The sequence below is a fragment of the Bubalus bubalis genome, chromosome 9 (genome assembly GCF_019923935.1).
Source record: "Bubalus bubalis isolate 160015118507 breed Murrah chromosome 9, NDDB_SH_1, whole genome shotgun sequence".
Lineage (NCBI taxonomy): Eukaryota > Metazoa > Chordata > Mammalia > Artiodactyla > Bovidae > Bubalus > Bubalus bubalis.
The window spans coordinates 109,132,759-109,151,449 of NC_059165.1; the positions used below are offsets into that span (position 1 = coordinate 109,132,759).

General features: G+C 41.5%; 1 protein-coding gene across 4 annotated transcripts in view; it reads right to left on the bottom strand.

Moving 5' to 3' along the window:
• The window catches only part of RASGEF1C (RasGEF domain family member 1C), a 116,580-nt gene that overhangs the window by 40,201 nt on the left and 57,688 nt on the right, over positions 1 to 18,691 (bottom strand). For 3 of the 4 annotated variants that reach the window (XM_025293973.3, XM_025293972.3, XM_006080757.4), the window contains exon 2: positions 7,458 to 7,608. The exons of the other annotated variant lie outside the window; for it this stretch is intronic. The gene's annotated coding sequence lies outside the window, so the exon portion shown is untranslated. The remainder of the gene's footprint in view (positions 1 to 7,457; positions 7,609 to 18,691) is intronic. 4 annotated transcript variants of the gene reach the window in all.

Below are 18,691 nucleotides of genomic sequence, written 5' to 3' on the forward strand. Positions count from 1 at the left end.
CACACCCATGTCTCTTCTCTCTCCTGCATTGGCAGGCAGGTCCTTTTTTTTTTTTTTTCCTATCAACTATTCTGAAGTGTACACTTCAGTGGCGTTAACCATTGCTCAATCATCACCACTATCCATTTCTAGAAAATTTCCATCTTCTCCAAATAAACCTGTATGTCCATTAAGCAGTAACTCTCCATTCTCCACTCCCTCCAGGTCTTGGTCAGCACCGTTCTACTTTCTTCTCTAAGAATTTGACTATTCTAGCTACCTGTATAAATGGAATCATATAGTATCTGTCTTTCTGGAGGCAGCTATGCTCCCCACTATATCACCAATGCTGCCCAGCAGTATTTGTCCTATTGGGACTGACTTATTTCACTTAGCGTGAGGTCTTTAAGGTTCATTCATGTTGTAGCACGTGTCAGCATTTCCTTTCATTTTATGGCTGGATATTTATAATGTATTCCACTGTATGTTTGTACTATATTTTCTTTATTACCCTAGCTCTCACCATCAATTTCACTCTCACCCTCACTCTCACTGTCACCCTGACTCTCATCCATCAGTGATATTTGGGTGGCTTCCCCCTTTGTCATTCTGTTTTCCATAGCAGCTGTCCATTTTACATTCCAACCAACAATGTAAAATAAAAGGGTTCCAATTTCTCCACATCCATGCTAATACCAATTTTCTTTATTTTTGATGATAGCCACCATTAGGGTATGAAATGCCATCTTATCATGGTTTTGATTTTTATTTCCCTAATGATCAGTGATTGAAAAGAGAGACATTACTTTGCCAACAAGGTCCGTCTAGTCAAGGCTATGGTTTTTCCAGTGGTCATGTATGGATGTGAGAGTTGGACTGTGAAGAAAGCTGAGCGCCGAAGAATTGATGCTTTTGAACTGTGGTGTTGGAGAAGACTCTTGAGAGTCCCTTGGACTGCAAGGAGATCTAACCAGTCCATTCTGAAGGAGATCAGCCCTGGGATTTCTTTGGAAGGAATGATGCTAAAGCAGCAACTCCAGTACTTTGGCTACCTCATGCGAAGAGTTGACTCATTGGAAAAGACTCTGATGCTGGGAGGGATTGGGGGCAGGAGGAGAAGGGGACGACAGAGGATGAGATGGCTGGATGGCATCACTGACTCGATGGTCGTGAGGGATTGGGGGCAGGAGGAGAAGGGGACGACAGAAGATGAGATGGCTGGATGGCATCACTGACTCGATGGTCGTGAGTCTGAGTGAACTCCGGGAGTTGGTGATGGAAAGGGAGGCCTGGTGTGCTGCAATTCATGGGGTTGCAAAGAGTGGGACACGAGTGAGTGACTGAAATGAACTGAACTGAACAGAACTGAATGATCAGTGATGTTGAACACCTTTTCATGTGCTTATTGGCCATTCATATACATTTTCCTTGGAGAAATGTCCAAGTTCTTGGCTAATTTTTGTATTAAGCTTTTTTGTTGTTGTTGTTGAGTTTGAAGAGTTCTATATATATTCCAGATATTAATACCTCATTAGGTTTGTGTTTTACAAATATTTTCCTCTTTTATGCGGGTTGCCTTTTTACTCTGATGACAGTGTTCTTTGATGCACCACAGTTTTTCATTTGGGTGAAGTGCAATTCATCTATTTTTCTCTTTTGTTGCCTGTGCCCTTGATGTCATATATAAGAAATCATTGCCAAATGCAAGGTCATGAAGTTTTTCCCAAGTGTTTTCTTCTAAGAGATCTATAGTTTCAGCTCTTATGTTTAGGTTTTTTATTCATTTTGCATTAATTTTTGTACATGATGTTAGAAAAGGGTCCAACTTTATTATCTGACATGAGGAGATCCAGTTTTCCCAGCATCATTTGGGAAAGGATTGTTCTTTGCCCATTGAATGGTCTTGGCATTCTTGTCAAAAACAGTTTGACTACACACTGTCATTTATTTCTGGGCTATCTATTCTATTCCACTGGTTTATGTGTTTGTCTTTACAACAATACCATACTGTTTTGATTACTCTGTAGTAAATTCTGAAATCAGGAGGTACAACTCCTACAACTTTGTTTTTCTATTTCAAGATTGTTTTGGCTATTCAGGATTCTTTAAGATGCCAAATAAATTTTAGATAGTTTTCTATTTCTGCAAAAAACACAACTGTAATTTTGATACAGGTGGCATTAAATCTGCAGATTGCTTTGGATAGTGTTAACATCTTAACAACATTAAGTCTTCTAATCCATGGCACAGGTTGTCTCCATTTGTTGGTGTCATTTCTTTTAGTAAAGTTTTATGGTTTCAGGGCATAAGTGTTCTGCCTCCTGGGCCAAACAGATTTGATTTCTAAATATAAGTTTCTGAGCTTATTCTTTTTGATGCTATTGTAAATGGAGCTTTTCTCTTAATTTCCTTTTTGGATTGTTCATTGTTAGTGTATAGATACACAACTAATTCTCTGGGGTTGATTTTGTATCCTGTTACTTTGCTCAGTTTTTTTTTGTTTGTTTGTTTGTTTTGGTGTGCAATCTTTAGGGTTTTCTACATATAAGGTCATTCATTTGCAAACAGTTAATTTTACTTCTTTCTAATTTAGTTGCATTTTATTTCTTTTACTTGCTCTGGCTAGAAATTCTTGCACTATGTTGAATAGAGTTAAAGCTATGTTGAATACAATTAAAGCTATGGTTTTTCCAGTAGTCATGTATGGATGTGCGAGTTGGACCACAAAGAAGGTTGAGCACCAAAGAAGTCTTGCTTTTGAACTGTGGTGCTGGAGAAGACTCTTGAGAGTCCCTTGGACTGCAAGGAGATCAAACCAGTCAATCCTAAAGGAAATCAACCCTGAATGTTCATTGGAAGGACTGATGCTGAAGCTGAAGCTCCAATACTTTGGCTACCTGATGCAAAGAACTGACTCACTGGAAAAAACCCTGATCCTGGGAAAGATTGAGGACAGGAGGAGAAGGGAAAAACAGGGGATGAAATGGTTGGATGACTTCAACTCAATGACCATGAGGTTGAACAAACTCCTGGAGATAGTGAAGGAGAAGCCTGGTGTTCTTCAGTCCATGGGGTCCCAAAGAGTTGGACATGATTTTGCCACTGAACATCAACAACAACATATTGAAAAGAATTGGCAAAAATTGGTATCCTTGTCTTGTTCCTGATCAGTGAGCATAATGTTAACTGTGGGTTTTTCATGAGTGGCTTTTATTATTGTAGAGGTACTTTCCTTCTATTCCTAGTTTCTTGAGTGTTTTTATCATTAAAGGATACTGGATTTTGTCAAATTATTTTTCTGAATCAATCGAAATGATTTTTTTCCTTCTTTCTCTTAATGCAATATATTAATTGATTTGAACATGTTGAGTCACCTTTTAATTCTAAGAATAAATCCCATTGGGTCCTTCTAATATGCTGCTAAATTCAATTTGCTAGTATGATGTAGAGGATTTTTGCATCAATATTCATGAGAAGTATTGGTCTAGAGTTTTCTTTTTCTGCAGTATCTTTGTCTCACTTTCACATCAGAAAAATGCTGCTCTCATAGAATGAGAAAGTGTTCTCTCCTCTTTTTAAGAAAAGTTTGAGAAGGATTGGTGTTAGTTCTTCTTTAAATGTTTGGTAGAAATCAACAGTGAAGCCATCAGCTCCAGGGCTTTTCTTTGTCAGGAGGATTTTGATTACTGATTCAATCTCCTTACTAATTATAGGTTTATTTAGATTTTCTTTGTGATTCAATCTTGGTAGGTTTTGTGTTTCTAGGAATTTGTACATTTCATTGAGGTTATCCAATTTTTTCACATACAATTGTTTGCAATACTTTCTAATACGCCTTTTTTATTTCTGTAGAATTGGAAGTAATGTCCCCACTTTCACTTCTAACTTTAGTAATTGAGGACTGCAAGGAGATCCAACCAGTCCATTCTGAAGGAGATCAGCCCTGGGATTTCTTTGGAAGGAATGATGCTGAAGCTGAAACTCCAGTACTTTGGCCACCTCATGCGAAGACTTGACTCATTGGAGAAGATTCTGATGCTGGGAGGGGTTGGGGGCAGGAGGAGAAGGGGACAACAGAGGATGAGATGGCTGGATGGCATCACTGACTCGATGGATGTGAGTCTGAGTGAACTCTGGAAGTTGGTGATGGACAGGGAGGCCTGGGGTGCTGCGATTCATGGGGTCGCAAAGAGTCAGACACGACTGAGCGACTGAACTGAACTGAACTGAATTTCCTTTTTTATTGTCAATCTATTTAAATGCTTGCCATTTCTGTTAATCTTTTTGAAGAGACAACCTTAGGTTTCATTGATTTTCTATAATTGTTTTATATTCCATATTTTATTTACTTAGTCTCTGATCTTTATAAACTCTTTCATTCTGCTAGATTTGGGTTTAGACTGCTCTTCTTTTTCTAGTTTCTGATGGATACTTGTGCTATATATTGAATTCTTGGTTGGCAATGTTTTTACTGTCAGAACTTGGACTATATCAACCCACTGCTTTCTGGCCTTCAAGGTTTCTGATGAGAAATATGAAAATAATCTTATTGAGGGTCTCTTGTACATGGCAATTTGCTTCTCTCATTGCTTTCAATATTCTGTTTGTCTTATCGTCCACTATTTGGTTACAATATGTCTCATCATGTGTCTCTTTGAGTGTATTTTACTTGGAGTTTATTGAACTTCTTGAACATTTGTATTCATGTTTTTCATCAAATTTGGGGAGTTTTCAACCATCATTTCTTCAAATAATCTCTATGCTCCTTTCTCTCTCTTTATCTCTCTTTCTGGGAGCCTCACAATATGTATGTTTGCTTATTTGTGTTCCCCAGGCTCCTTCAGCTCTGTTCACTTTTCTTCAGTATTTTTCCTTCATTTCCTTTAGTTCTTAAGACTCAGTAATCTCAGTCATCCTATCTTCAAGTACACTGATTTTTCTATCTGCTCAAATCTGCTTTGGAATATATCTAGTGAATTTTTAATTTCAGGTACTATACTTTTCTGCTCCAAATTTCTTTCTTTCTTTTTTTTTAATGTTTTCCATCTCTTTATTGATATTTCTATTTTGTTTCAGAATAGTTTTCTTAACTGGTCACCTCATCTTTGTCTACTAAGTCTATCATCTGGTCTTTCTCAGGAATGGTTTGTGTTAATTTTTTTCTCCTTCCAATGGTCCATTTCTTTGTATGCCTTAAGATTTTTTATTTGTTGTTGAAAATGGGATGTTTGAGTCTTACAATGTAGTAACTGAAATCTGGAAATCAGATTTCCTCAAGGGTTCTTTTTTTTTTTTTTTTTTTAATTTCTTCACAATGCCTTTGTGCTGGGATCAGCCTAATGTGTAAGATTAAGATCTAAAATTTTGGATCTTTTTGAACCTGCACTTTTCTACAGGCATGTACAGTAACTCTAAAAATTCTCCCCTACATGTGGCTGCTTTTATTAAGCAACAAATAAAAAGTCCTAGTCCTTGAATGTCTGGCTCCCAAAAGGGGAATATGAGAAAAAAGAAGGGAGGGGTAACCAGGCTCTGGCTCTTTATATTCCCTGAAGCCTATTCAGCTGGTTGGGACTGTTTAAGTTGGCTTGCTTCTGCATCTGTGCCTCCACGATCAGAAGCAATAAGCATAAAAGTTCAGGCCCCCAATATTTGGAGAACAAGGGCTTTATTGCCCACCTTGGCTCCCATAAACCATGGACAAACTGCTTGCCATGGGCATGGCTGCCTGCCATGAGGCTGAAGGCTGGAGGATACTGTTAGCATATTCAGACCTGAAACTGAACAAAATTAATTAAGACTCACTGTTTAAGTCTTCCTCTTGGAGTTGCAAGCCTTTAAATAGATTCCAGAGTGTGAAAATAATTACATTAGACAGATTATATTAGCTTTACCGTCATATAGCTGGAGATGGAATCCTGGTACTTTCTATGCCACTATCTTCCCTGATGTCCCCCCATTATATCTTTAATTGAGTATTGCTAGTAGGTTTTGTATATGGATTTTTATACCTCATTAATTCTAAAGTCTTGGATTTTCCAGAAACCAACCATGGAAAAAACTCCAACAAAAACAATACTAGTGGGAATAAGCATCTTATATTGTTCCATCACTCCATCAAGGCCATGTGTGCTCTGGGACAGAGATGAGGCCCCTTGTAGGATGATGCTCCTAATCCCCTTGCAGCTTTCTGGGAGGGTTTGGGGCCACACAGTCCCTGAATCTGTGTGCATCCTGAAAGCCCCAGGCCTCCTCTCCCCCTGCTATGAGCTCTTGCCGCCCATGGGGGTGGGTGGAAGGGAGGCTCAAGAGGGAGGGAGTATATGTATACTTATAGCTGATTCACACTGATGTACAGCAGAAAGCAACACAACATTGTAAAGCAATTCTCCAATTAAAAACAATTTTAAAAGAAAGAAAGAGAAACCCACCTAGATGGCCTCTTCAGGCCCATATTTCAGTTTTACTTCCCTCTGTGCATGGCTATCTGAAGCTCTAAGAAGAGACCTAAATTCCAAGCTTTTCTCACAGGGTCCAGGCAGGACCTGCTCCCCAGGTAGGGCATCCGGACCCTCTGCTGGCCCACGGTATGATTGAGAGAGTCAAGTGGGCATCTTTGGGATTGGGACTGATTGGGAAAGAACAGGGAAAGTCTGTGCCCTAGGGGAAGGGGAGCTAAACTCGGGACTGTTTCAAGGGTCCTGGATCAAGTACTTGCCCCATCTGATCCAGACAGGTTCTGACCCTCAGGGGTTTCATTTCAAGAAGAAACAGATTCTACATCAGGCTTTATATGTCTTTTGTTCTCACATGTCACTTAATCCTTAAAATGACCATATGGGAATGATCGTCCACTTCCATAGATGAGCAAATCTGGGCCCTACAAGGTATAGTAGAGTGGAGGTTACCAGCTAGTAACTATTACCCAGATTCCAGACTCCAGACCCAGCTCCTACCCCTGGCCCTGGGAAGGAGATTGGCAAATGCTGAGTGGAAGACAGACACAGCTCAGAGATTAAGCAGGGGAGCTGGGAGCTGTGCTCAGAGGCTGAGAGCTTGAGGATGGCAACCTGATTACTGGGGATCTCAGCATGGCCCAGACTCCCTGAGCAGCCCCTAAAGGACTCAGCTCAAGAAGAGGTTGCAGCATATGGCCAAGCCCTTCCCACACCCTCACTGGAACCTCAGAGGAGGTAAGGGTCCAACTGAGGTAGGGGCCTGGACTATGCCATCTCATGCTTGGCTGCTCTGAGCTGTGGCAGCATCTTGTCCAAGGCCCGACAAACTCTGTGGTTCTCCTTCCCTCCTCCCTAAACAAATCCTGGAGCTGGGATACTCATCTCTTTTCAGTTTGGGTCTCATGAAGGGCTCCTCCCTGTTCCCTACTGTTTGAAGGGATACTGTGAGGGTGCTAGAGTCTCCCCCAGACCTGAGCCCAGAGGTTGCACTTACCCACATGGGAATGCACCTGGCCTTACCTTGGGAGCCAACACACTTGACTGTGAGGAGAGGACTGGCGTGGGTTGCTTTCGTGTTCCATACGGCCCTCAACTTGCTGACAGAGCCTGCTGCTTCCGTATCTTGGGGAGCTAGGGTTTCTGAAATTCCAGGGCTCAGCTTGCAGGCAATCTGTGGAGTGCAGGTTGACAGCACCAATACTTACCACAGGTCAGTAAGTAAAAACAGAGCCTTTCAAAAAGGGAAAGTTGGTCTCTCTCTTGCTCCCTAATCCATCTGGTCAGTTCCTTACTCTTGGTCTATAACCTTGACTGTTTCCTGAGGACAGACTTCTATAAGGGACATCATTGGGCTGAAAGACACCAGTCCTTATTAGGGAATCAAACTACACTGGCCAGTTGCTCCCCCAAACTACAATGAAGTGGTTTTGTTTTACCCTCCTAACCGCCATGCTTCCTTACTTCCAGGAACCACTTATCCCCACTGGCTAGAACCTGGTTAGGGAGGGGTGGGGCTAGTAGGGGGTAAACTGGGTACTGGTGAATGAAAGTGAATAGAAAAGACAGAGCAGCCCACTCTCACTGCTCAAACTTCTGCTGCATGTCCAGTGCCTGACTGACACCTCAGTCTTGCCAGGCACCCAACTGTGGAGAGCCCTGTGTCTCCCAAGGCTTGGTCATGGCCCTACTCGCAAGTTCCCCAGAAAGGGTCTTGTCACCTCAGGAAGTCAGACCATGACCCAAGACTCCTCCACTCACCTCCTCCGGTAGCCCCCTCATCCCATCCCTGAGCAACGGACCCACCCAGGTTATCCAACCAGAGTAAATATGGGGCCATGTTTGGAGACCACCACAAAGATGTTCTCTTGATACTCTTTCCTCTTAAACACAAAAGATTCTTCAAATGTATCTACAATTTAAATAAGAATTACTTTTATTATTATTATAACAAGAAAATGAACATCTGTGGACTTCTATCCAGGCTAAGATAAAGATAATTACCAGTACCATTAAATCCCTATGCACTTTCCCTGATAAATCAGGTTACTCCCTAACCTTTAGGCAAAAACCATCCTAGTTTTTGTGTTAATTGTTCCCTTGCTTTGCTTTATGGCATCTTGTGTATCTACCCCAAGCCACATACTTCTTAGTCTTAAAATTGGAGGGAAAGCACACACTGGCCATGCAAGGAAACAGCAGCACTGCCCTCACCGGCAGAGGCTACAGGAGGAGGTGAGTGAAGGAGTCTTGGGTCATGGTCTGACTTGGGTCATGGTCCAAATTCCACTATCCTGGAATAGTTTTCACCATCCTCCAAAGGATTCCCTTATCATTCCTCTTGTGTTGGGTCTCCTGCTTTCTGTAGCTCATGTCTTCTTTTCTGGTTTATTTCCTCATTTTGATGGAGCTCATCCTCCAGTAGCTTCTTGAGAAAGAGTGCTTAGGAAACAAATCTGAATTGTAGGAAGCCCAACTGGTGTCAGAAAAGTTGTGAGTGTGAAAGTAAAGGAGAAATGCACACTGGATCATCTCAGATCACAGTATACAGACCTCCTTTGGAGGCCTTAGACATTTCATCACCAGAGTTATTTTCTCACAGTCTTTGATACCTTTTACTTACTTCTTCTCTGTTTCCCTACAAGATCAAGAACCCTGGAACAGTCTTTCATGTCCACTGCAGCATCCCCAGTGCCTGAACTGTGCTTAGGCACATGGTTATTGCTGTTCAGTCATGAAGTCATGTCTGACTCTTTGTGACCCCGTGGACTGCAGCATGCCAGGCTTCCCTATCCTTCACTATCTCCAGGAGTTTGCTCAAACTCATGTCCATTGAGTCAGTGATGCCATCCAACCATCTCTTCCTCTGTCTCCCCCTTCTCCTCCTGCCTTCAATCTTTCCCAGCATCAGGGTCCTTTTCAATGACTCAACTCTTCGCATCAGGTGGCCAAAGTATTGGAGCTTCAGCTTCAGCATTAGTCCTTCCAATGAATATTCAGGGTTGATTTCCTTTAGGATTGATTGGTTTGATCTCCTTGCAATCCAACGGACTCTCAAGAGTGTTCTCCAGCACCACAGTTCGAAAGCATGACTTCTTTGGCACTCAACCTTCTTTATGGGCCAACTCTGACATACATACATGACTAATAGAAAAACCATAGCTGTGACTATACCCCCAAGCACATCTAAAATGAAGAAATGAGTAAGTGGATGGATGACTATTAGATCCTGGTCCTATTTTGGCCACTGATCTATGGTATAGCCTGGGATGGAATGCTTCCCTCCTCTGGGCCTCATTTTCTCACTGAATTGGTGGGACTGGAGTGGGAAGGTACCTGACCTTGTCTAGCTCTGGTCTGCATAGGGGCACAAGGACTGCCCAATGTCAACAGCAACCTGGCTTCCTGCCCACAGCTCCTGCCTTCTTTATGAAAATCAGGATGTTTGTGCGCCTCTAGATTCCTCCATCTTTCTGGGCCACAGAGGTCCCATGTACAGGCTGGAAATTTACCTCTGAGTCTCAAAGTGCCAGATGAGAATACAGGTGGACCAGGAGGTGGAGAAGTTGAGGCCCAGAGAGGGAACACTTGCACTACAGGTCCAAGTTCTGGTTCCCAACTTGGAGGATTCCCAGTCCTCAGTAGTGGAAGGAGGGACCACAGACCACAAGCCACCATGCCTGGTAGACTGAGGTGGGAGTCTCAGATTCTTCTTAGAGCCAAAACCAGAACTATCTTCCTGACTTAGATCTACTCTGTGTCACCCTGAGCAACTCAAAGCCAAACAGCATTTCATTAGTAATATTTGGTAATCAGCAGAGCTTCTTTATAGGCATGCACTGTCATAAATAGATTCTTGGTTTTTTACCACTCATATTTTGGTGCTTTAAACTATTCTAGTTTCTTTGCATTTTCATATACATTTCAGAATGACCTTGTCTATACCTACAAAAAATCCTTCTGGGATTTTGATTGGAACTGTAGCAAATCTGTAGATTCATTTGGGGAGAACTGATAGCTTTACTATGTTGAGTGTTCCCCGTGGACACAGTATATTTTTAATGTCATTGATTTCTACATTTCTAATATTTCCTTCCCTCTGTTTACTTTGGCTCTATCTTCTTCTTCTTTGTCTAGTTTCTTAAGGTGAACGTTTTAATTATTGATGTAAGGCTTTCTTCCCTTCTAATGTGAGAATTTAGTGTTATCAATTCTTTTTTTTTTAGGCATATCCCACAAATTTTCATATTTTGATTCAGCAAAAAATATTTCCTAATTTCTCTTCAGATTTCCCCTCTTATCTTACCTACAAATTACTTAGAAATGTGTTGTTTAATTTGTAAGTGTTTTGGAGACTTTTCTGTTTAGTTCAGTTCAGTTGCTCAGTCTTGTCCAACTCTTTGTGACCCCATGAACTGCAGCACTCCAGGTCTCCCTGTCTATCATCAACTCCTGGAGTCCACCCAAACCCATGTCCATCAAGTTGATGATGCCATCCAACCATCTCATCCTCTGTCGTCCCCTTCTCCTCCTGCCCTCAATCTTTCCCAGCATCAGGGTCTTTTCAAATGAGTCAGCTCTTCTCATTACATGGCCAAAGTATTGGAGTTTCAGCTTCAACACCAGTCCTTCCAAGGAACATTCAGGACTGATCTCCTTTGGGATGGACTGGTTGGATCTCCTTGCGCTCCAAGGGACTCTCAAGAGTCTTCTCCAACACCACAGTTCAAAAGCATCAAGTCTTTGGCACTCAGCTTTTGGAGAAGGCAATGGCAACCCACTCCAGTACTCTTGCCTAGCAAATCCCATGGACGGAGGAGCCTGCTAGGCTGCAGTCCGTGGGGTTGCTAACAGTCAGACACGACTGAGCAACTTCCCTTTCACTTTTCACTTTCATGCATTGGAGAAGAAAATGGCAACCCACTCCAGTATTCTTGCCTAGAGAATCCCAGGGACGGGGGAGCCTGGTGAGCAGCCGTCTGTGGGGTCGCACAGAGGCGGACATGACTGAAGCGACTTAGCAGCAGCAGCAGCTTTCTTTAGAGTCCAACTCTCACATCCACACATGACCACTGGGAAAACCATAGCCTTGACTAGATGGATCTTTGTTGGCAAAGTAATGTCTCTGCTTTTGAATATGCTATCTAGGTTGGTCATAACTTTCCTTCCAAGGAGTAAGCATCTTAATTTCTGTTACTGTTGTATATTTGATTTCCAATATAATTCATTTATGGTCAGAAGACATAATTTGTAGTGCAATGTTTTTGTGTTTGTTAAGATGTGTTTTATGATCCAACATAATATATCTTGGTGAATATTCCATGTGCATCTGAAAAGAAAGCGTATTCTGTTGCTGGGTGAAGTGTTGTGTAAACATCAGTGAGACCCAGCTGCTTGATGACATTGTTCAGTTCTGCATCCTTGCTCATTTCTGTTGACTAGTTCTAATGTTTAGTGAGAGAGAAGTTTTGAGGTCTGTAAGTAAAATATATTTGTGGATTTGTCTACTTTGTCTTTCAGTTCTTTCAGTTTTGCTTCATATATTTTAATGTCCTGCTGTTAGAAGCATACACATTTAGGACTGTTATGCAGTCTTTGTAAACTGAGCCTCTTATCATCATGTAATATCCTTCTTTATCTTTGGTAAGTTTCTGAAGTTTACTGTTATTAATATTGCTACTCTAGATTTCTTTTGATTAATATTTTCATGGTGTACCCTTTACCACTCTTCTTCTTTAAATCTAACTAAGTCATTATGTAGCTGACCCTTTAACAATGCAGGGTTTTGGTGGTGCTGACCCTCCATGCAGCCAGAAATCCATGTTTAACTTTACAGTCAGCGCTGCATATCTGTAGTTCTGAATATGGAGTTCTGCACTTATGGATTCAAAGCACCATTGATTGTACAGCACTGTAGTATGTATGTACTGAAAAATCAGCCACATATAAGTGGCCCTGCACAGTTCAAATCTGTGTTGTTCAAGGATCAACTATATTTGAAATAAGTTACTTAGGGATCAAATTTGGAAAACTCAGCAATGGCCACAGGACTGGAAAAGGTCAGTTTTCATTCCAATCCCAAAGAAAGGCAAGGCCAAAGAATGCTCAAACTACTGCACAATTGCACTCATCTCACACACTAGCAAACTAATTCTCAAAGTTCTCCAAGCCAGGCTTTAACAGTACGTGAACTATGAACTTCCAGATGTTAAAGCTGGCTTTAGAAAAGGCAGAGGAACCAGAGATCAAATTGCCAATATTCGTTGGATCATCGAAAAAGTGAGAGAGTTTCAGAAAAACATCTACTTCTGCTTTATTGGCTGTGCCAAAGCCTTTGACTGTGTGGATCAAAACAAAGTGGAAAATTCTTCAAGAGATGGGAATACCTGCCTCCAGAGAAATCTGTATTCAGGTCAAGAAGCAACGGTTAGAACTGGACATGAATAACAGACTGGTTCCAAATCGGGAAAGGAGTACATCAAGGCTGTGTATTGTCACCCTGCTTATTTAACTTATATGCAGAGTACATCATGAGAAATGCAGGGCTGGATGAAGCACAGCTGGATCAAGATTTCTGGGAGAAATATCAATAACCTCAGATACGCAGATGACACCACCCTTGTGGCAGAGAGGGAAGATGAACTAAAGAGCCTCTTGATGAAAGTGAAAGAGGAGAGTGAAAATGTTGGCTTAAAACTCAACAATCAGAAAAGTAAGATCAATAAGAACAATAAGAACAAAAGAACAATAAGAAAACTAAGATCTAGTCCCGTCACCTCATGGCAAATAGATGGGGAAACAATGGAAACAGTGACAGACTTTATTTTTGGGGGCTCCCAAATCACTAAAGATGGTGACTGCAGCCATGAAATTAAAAGACTCTTGCTCCTTGGAAGAAAAGTTATGACCAACCTAGACAGCATATTAAAAGGAAGAGACATTACTTTTCCAAGAAAGTAATGTCAAAGCTAGTCAAAGCTATGGTTTTTCCAGTAGTCATGTATGGATGTGAGAGTTGGACTATAAAGAAAGCTGAGCACTAAAGAATTGATGCTTTTGAACTGTGGTGTTAGAGAAGACTCTTGAGAGTCCCTTGGACAGCTAGGAGATCCAACCAGTCCTTTCTAAAGGAAATCAGTCTTGAATATTCATTGGAAGGATTGATGCTTAAGCTGAAACTCCAATACTCTGGCCACCTGAGGTGAAGAACTGACTCATTTGAAAAGACCCTAATGCTGGAAAGATTGAAGGTGGGAGCAGAAGGGGACGACAGAGGATGAGATGGTTGGATGGCATCACCGACTCAATGGTAGTGAGTTTGAGTAAACTCCAGAAGTTAGTGATGGACAGGGAAGCCTGGTGTGCTGCAGTCCATGGGGGTCACAAAGAGTCGGACACAACTGAGTGACTGAACTGAACTTAGGGAGCATAAAATTGGATCATTAAAAAAAATCCATTCTGACAATTTCTGTCTGTTAATTGGTATGTTTAGACTGTTTACAATTAATGTATTAATTGATGTGTTTGGAAAAGGGCTAACATTTTATATTTTTTTAAAACATACTTTATTTTCAGAGTAGTTTTAGGTTTACAGAAACCATTTTTTTTCTATGTGTTGCCTCCATTTTAACTCTATTTCTCCTTTTCTGCATTTTTGGAATTATTTGAACATTTTTTAATATTGTATTTTAATTTATCTGTTTGGCTTTTTACTGTATCTCTCTGTATTGTTTTTCAAAGGTTGAACTAAGGATTACAATATACAAGCATACCTTGGGGATATTGTGGGTTTGGTTACAGACCACCAAAATAAAGCAAATATTGCAATAAGTGAGTCACATGAAATTTTTGGTTCCCTAGTACATATAGAAGCTATGTTTACACTATAGTCTCTTAAGTGTCCAATAGCATTATGTCAAAAAATGTACATACCTTAATTTTAAAAAGACGTCATTATTAAAATATGCTAACCATCATCTAAGCCTACAGTGGGTCATAATTTTTTTTGCTGGTTGAAGGTCTTATCTCAGTGTTGATGGCTGCTAAATTATTAGGGTGGTGGTTGCTGTAGGTTGAGATGGCTGCAGCAATTTCTTAAAATAAGACAACAATGAAGTCTGCCACATTGATTGACTCTTCCTTTCATGAATCATTTCTCTGTAGCATGCAATTCTGTTCAATGGCATTTTACCCACAGTAGAATTTCTTTCAAAATTGGAGTCAATCTTCTCAAGCCCTGCTGCTGATTTATCAAATAAATTTATGTAACATTATAAATTATTCATTGTCATTTCAACAATTGTCACAGCGTCTTCACCAGAAGTAGATTACATCTCCAGAAATCACTTTCCTTGCTCATCCATAAGAAGCAACTCCTCCTTCATTAAAATTTTATCATGAGATTATAGCAATTCAGTCAAATCTTCAAGCTTCACTTCTAATTCTAGTTCTCTTGCTGTGTCCACCACATCTGCAGTTACTTCCTCCACTGAAGTCCTGAATTCCTCAAAGTTATCCCTGAGGATTGGATAACTCTTTTTTCCAAACTCCTGTCAATGTTAATATTTTGACCTCTTTACATGAATCACAAAAGTTCTTAATGATATCTAGAATGGTGAATCCCTTTCTAGAAGGTTTTCAATTTACTTTGTCCAGATCTATCAGAGGAAACAGTATTGATGGTGGTGATAGCCTTACAAAAGGGGCTTCCAGGTGGTGTAGTGGTAAAGAATCCACCCGCCAATACAGGAGATACACGAGACAAGGGTTTGATCCCTGGGTCAGGAAGATCCATGGAGAAGAAAATGGCTACCCACTCCAGTATTCTTGCCTGGAAAACTTCATGAACAGAGGAGCCTGGCAGGCTATAATCCATGGGGTCACAAAGAGTCAGACACAACTGAGTGACTGAGCACACACACATAGCCTTACAAAACGTGTTTCGTAAAGTGTAAGACTTGAAAGTGGAAATTACTCCTTGGTCCATGGTTGCAGAATGAACCCTGTGTTAGGAAGCATGAAAACAACATGACTCTTATTGTACATCTCCATCAGAGCTTCTGGGCGGCCAGGGGCATTGTCAGTGAGCAGTAATATTTTCAAAGGACCTTTTTTTCTAAGCAGTAGGTCTCAACAATGGGCTTAAAATATTCAGTAATCCATGATGTAAACAGATGTGCTGTCATCCAGGTTTTGTCATTTCACGGATACAACACACACAGTGTAGACTTAGTGTAGTTCTTAAGGGCCCTAGGATTTGGGGGAGGGGTAAATGAGCATTTGGCAGAATAGGAGGATGTGTGCTCATCTTCTCCTGTGAAAACACCAAAATCGCAACTAGCTGTTGAACAATCATCAATAGGAGAATGCCAGAACCCACCAAGAAAAATATACCCTATGTCCAAAGGCAAAGGAGAAGCTGCAACAAGATGGTAGGAGGGGTGCAATTGCATTTAAAATCAAACCTCATACCTGCCAGAGACACTCAGAGGGCGCAAACAAAACCTTGTGTGCGCCATGACCCAGGGAAAGGGAGCAGTGACCCTCACAAGAGACTGAGCCAGACCTGCCTTTGAGTGTCTCCTGCAGAGGCACAGGTCAGCAGTGGCCGGCCACGGGGACAGGGGCTCTGGCTGCAGCAGACCTGGGAGGCGCATAAATCCTCTTGGACGAGGTTGCCATTAGCCCCAGTGTAGAGCCACTGAGCAGGTGACCCACAAACCGGAGAACAATTATCCCAAAGAAGTTCTCGCACTGTTGTGAAAGTTCAAGGCCCCACACTGATTTCCCAACCTGGGGCTCCGGCAAAGGGACTGAGAGCCCACGGGGAATCTGACTTTGAAGGCCAGTGGGATTTGAATACACAACTTCCACAGGACTGGGGAAACAGAGACTCACAAACAAAACCTTGTGTGCACTAGGACCCAGGAGAAAGGAGCGGTGACCTCACAAGAGACTGAGCCAGATTTGCCCGTGAGTTTTCAGGAGTCGCTGGTAGGGGTGTAGGTTGACAGTGGCCTGCCACAGGCTCAGTGACACTAACCGTCACAGTCCTTTTGGAGGAGGTTGCCATTACCCTACTATAGTTGGGCCTCAGGCCAAAGTACAGGGAGGGAACATAACCTCATCCATCAGCAGAAAATTGGATTAAAGTTTTACTGAGAATGGCCTGTCCACCAAAGCAGTCTTCCCCACAGCCAGTCCCTCCCATCACGAAGCTTCCATAAGCCTCTTGTCCTCATCCATCAGAGGGCAGACAGAATGAAAACCATAACCACAGAAAACTAACCAAATTGGTCACATGGATCACAGCCTTGTCTAATTCAGTGAAACTATGAGCCATGCCATGTAGGGCCACTCAGGCTAGACAGGTCATGGTGTAGAGTTCTGACAAAATGAGGTCCACTGGAGAAGGGAATGGCAAACTACTTCGGCATTCTTGCCTTGAGAACCCCACGAACAGTATGAAAAGGCAAAAAAATATGACACTGAAAGATGAACTCCCCAGGTTGGTTGGCGCCCAATATGCTACTGGAAAAGAGCAGAGAAATAGCTCCAGAAGGAATGAAGAGGCTGAGCCAAAGCAGAAACGGTGCCCAGTTGTAGATGTGTCTGGTGGTGAAAGTAAAGTCCAATGCTATAAAGAACAATATTGCATAGGAACATGGAATGTTAGGTCTATGAATCAAGGTAAATTGGAAGTGCTCAAACAGGAGATGGCAAGACTGAACATCGACATCTTAGGAAACAGTGAACTGAAATGAACTGGAATGGGTGAATTTAATTCAGATGACCATTGTATCTACTACTGTGGGCAAGAATCCTGTAGAAGAAATGGAGTATCCCTCGTAGTCAACAAAAGTCTGAAATGCAGTGCTTGGGTGCAATCTCAAAAATGACACAATGATCTTGGTTCATTTCCAAGGCAAACCATTCAATGTCACAGTAATCCAAATCTATGCCCTGACAACTAATGCTGAAGAAGCTGAGGTTGAATTGTTCTATGAAGGCATACAAGACCTTCTATAACTAACACCAAAAAAGATGTCCTTTTCATCACAGGGGACTGGAATGCAAAAGTAGGAAGTCAAGAAACACCTGGAGTAACAAGGAAGTTTGGTCTTGGAGTACAAAATGAAGCAGGGCAAAGGCTAACACAGTTTTGCCAAGAGAACACACTGGTCATAGCAAACACCCTCTTCCAACAACACAGAGAAGACTCTACACATGGACATCACCAGATGGTCAATACCGAAATCAGGTTGATTATATTCTTTGCAGCCAAAGATGGAGAAGCTCTATACAGTTGGCAAAAACAAGACTGGGAGCTGACTGTGGCTCAGATCATGAACTCCTTATTGCAAAATTTAGACTTTAATTGAAGAAAGTAGGGAAAACCACTAGACCATTCAGGTGTGACCTAAATCAAATCCCTTACAATTATACAGTGGAAGTGACAAATAGATTCAAGAGATTAGCCTGATAGACAGAGTTCCTGAAGAACCATGGACAGAGGTTCATAACACTGTACAGGAGGCAGTGATCAAAACCATCCCCCAAAAAAGAAATGCAACAAGGCAAAATGGTTGTCCAAGGAGGCCTTACAAAGCTGAGAAAGAAAGAGAAACTAAAGGCAAAGGAGAAAAGGAAAGATATACCCATCTGAATCCAGAGTTCTAAACAATAATAAGAAGAGATAAGAAAAACTGCCTAAGTGATCAATGTAAAGAAATAGAGGAAAACAATAGAAAAGGAAAGACTAGAGTTCTCTTCAAGAAAATTAGAGATACCAAGGGAACATTTCATGCAAAGATGGGCACAATAAAGGACAGAAATGGTATGAACCTAACAGAAGCAGAAGATATTAAGAAGAGGTGGCAAGAATACACAGAGGAACTATACAAAAAGGATCCTAATGACCTGGATAACCATGATGGTGTGATCACTCACCTAGAGCCAGACATCCTGGAATGTGAAGTCAAGTGGGCCTTAGGAAACATCACTATGAACAAAGCTAGTGGAGGTGATGGATTCCAGCTGAGTTATTTCAAATCCTAAAAGATGATGCTGTGAAAGTGCTGCACTCAATATGTCAGAAAATTTGGAAAACTCAGCAGGGGCCACAAGACTGGAAAAGGTCAGTTTTCATTCCAATCCCAAAAAAGACCAATCCCAAAGAATGCTCAAACTACCACACAATTGCACTCATTTCACATGCTAGCAAAGTAATGCTAAAAATCCTTCAAGCTAGGCTTCAG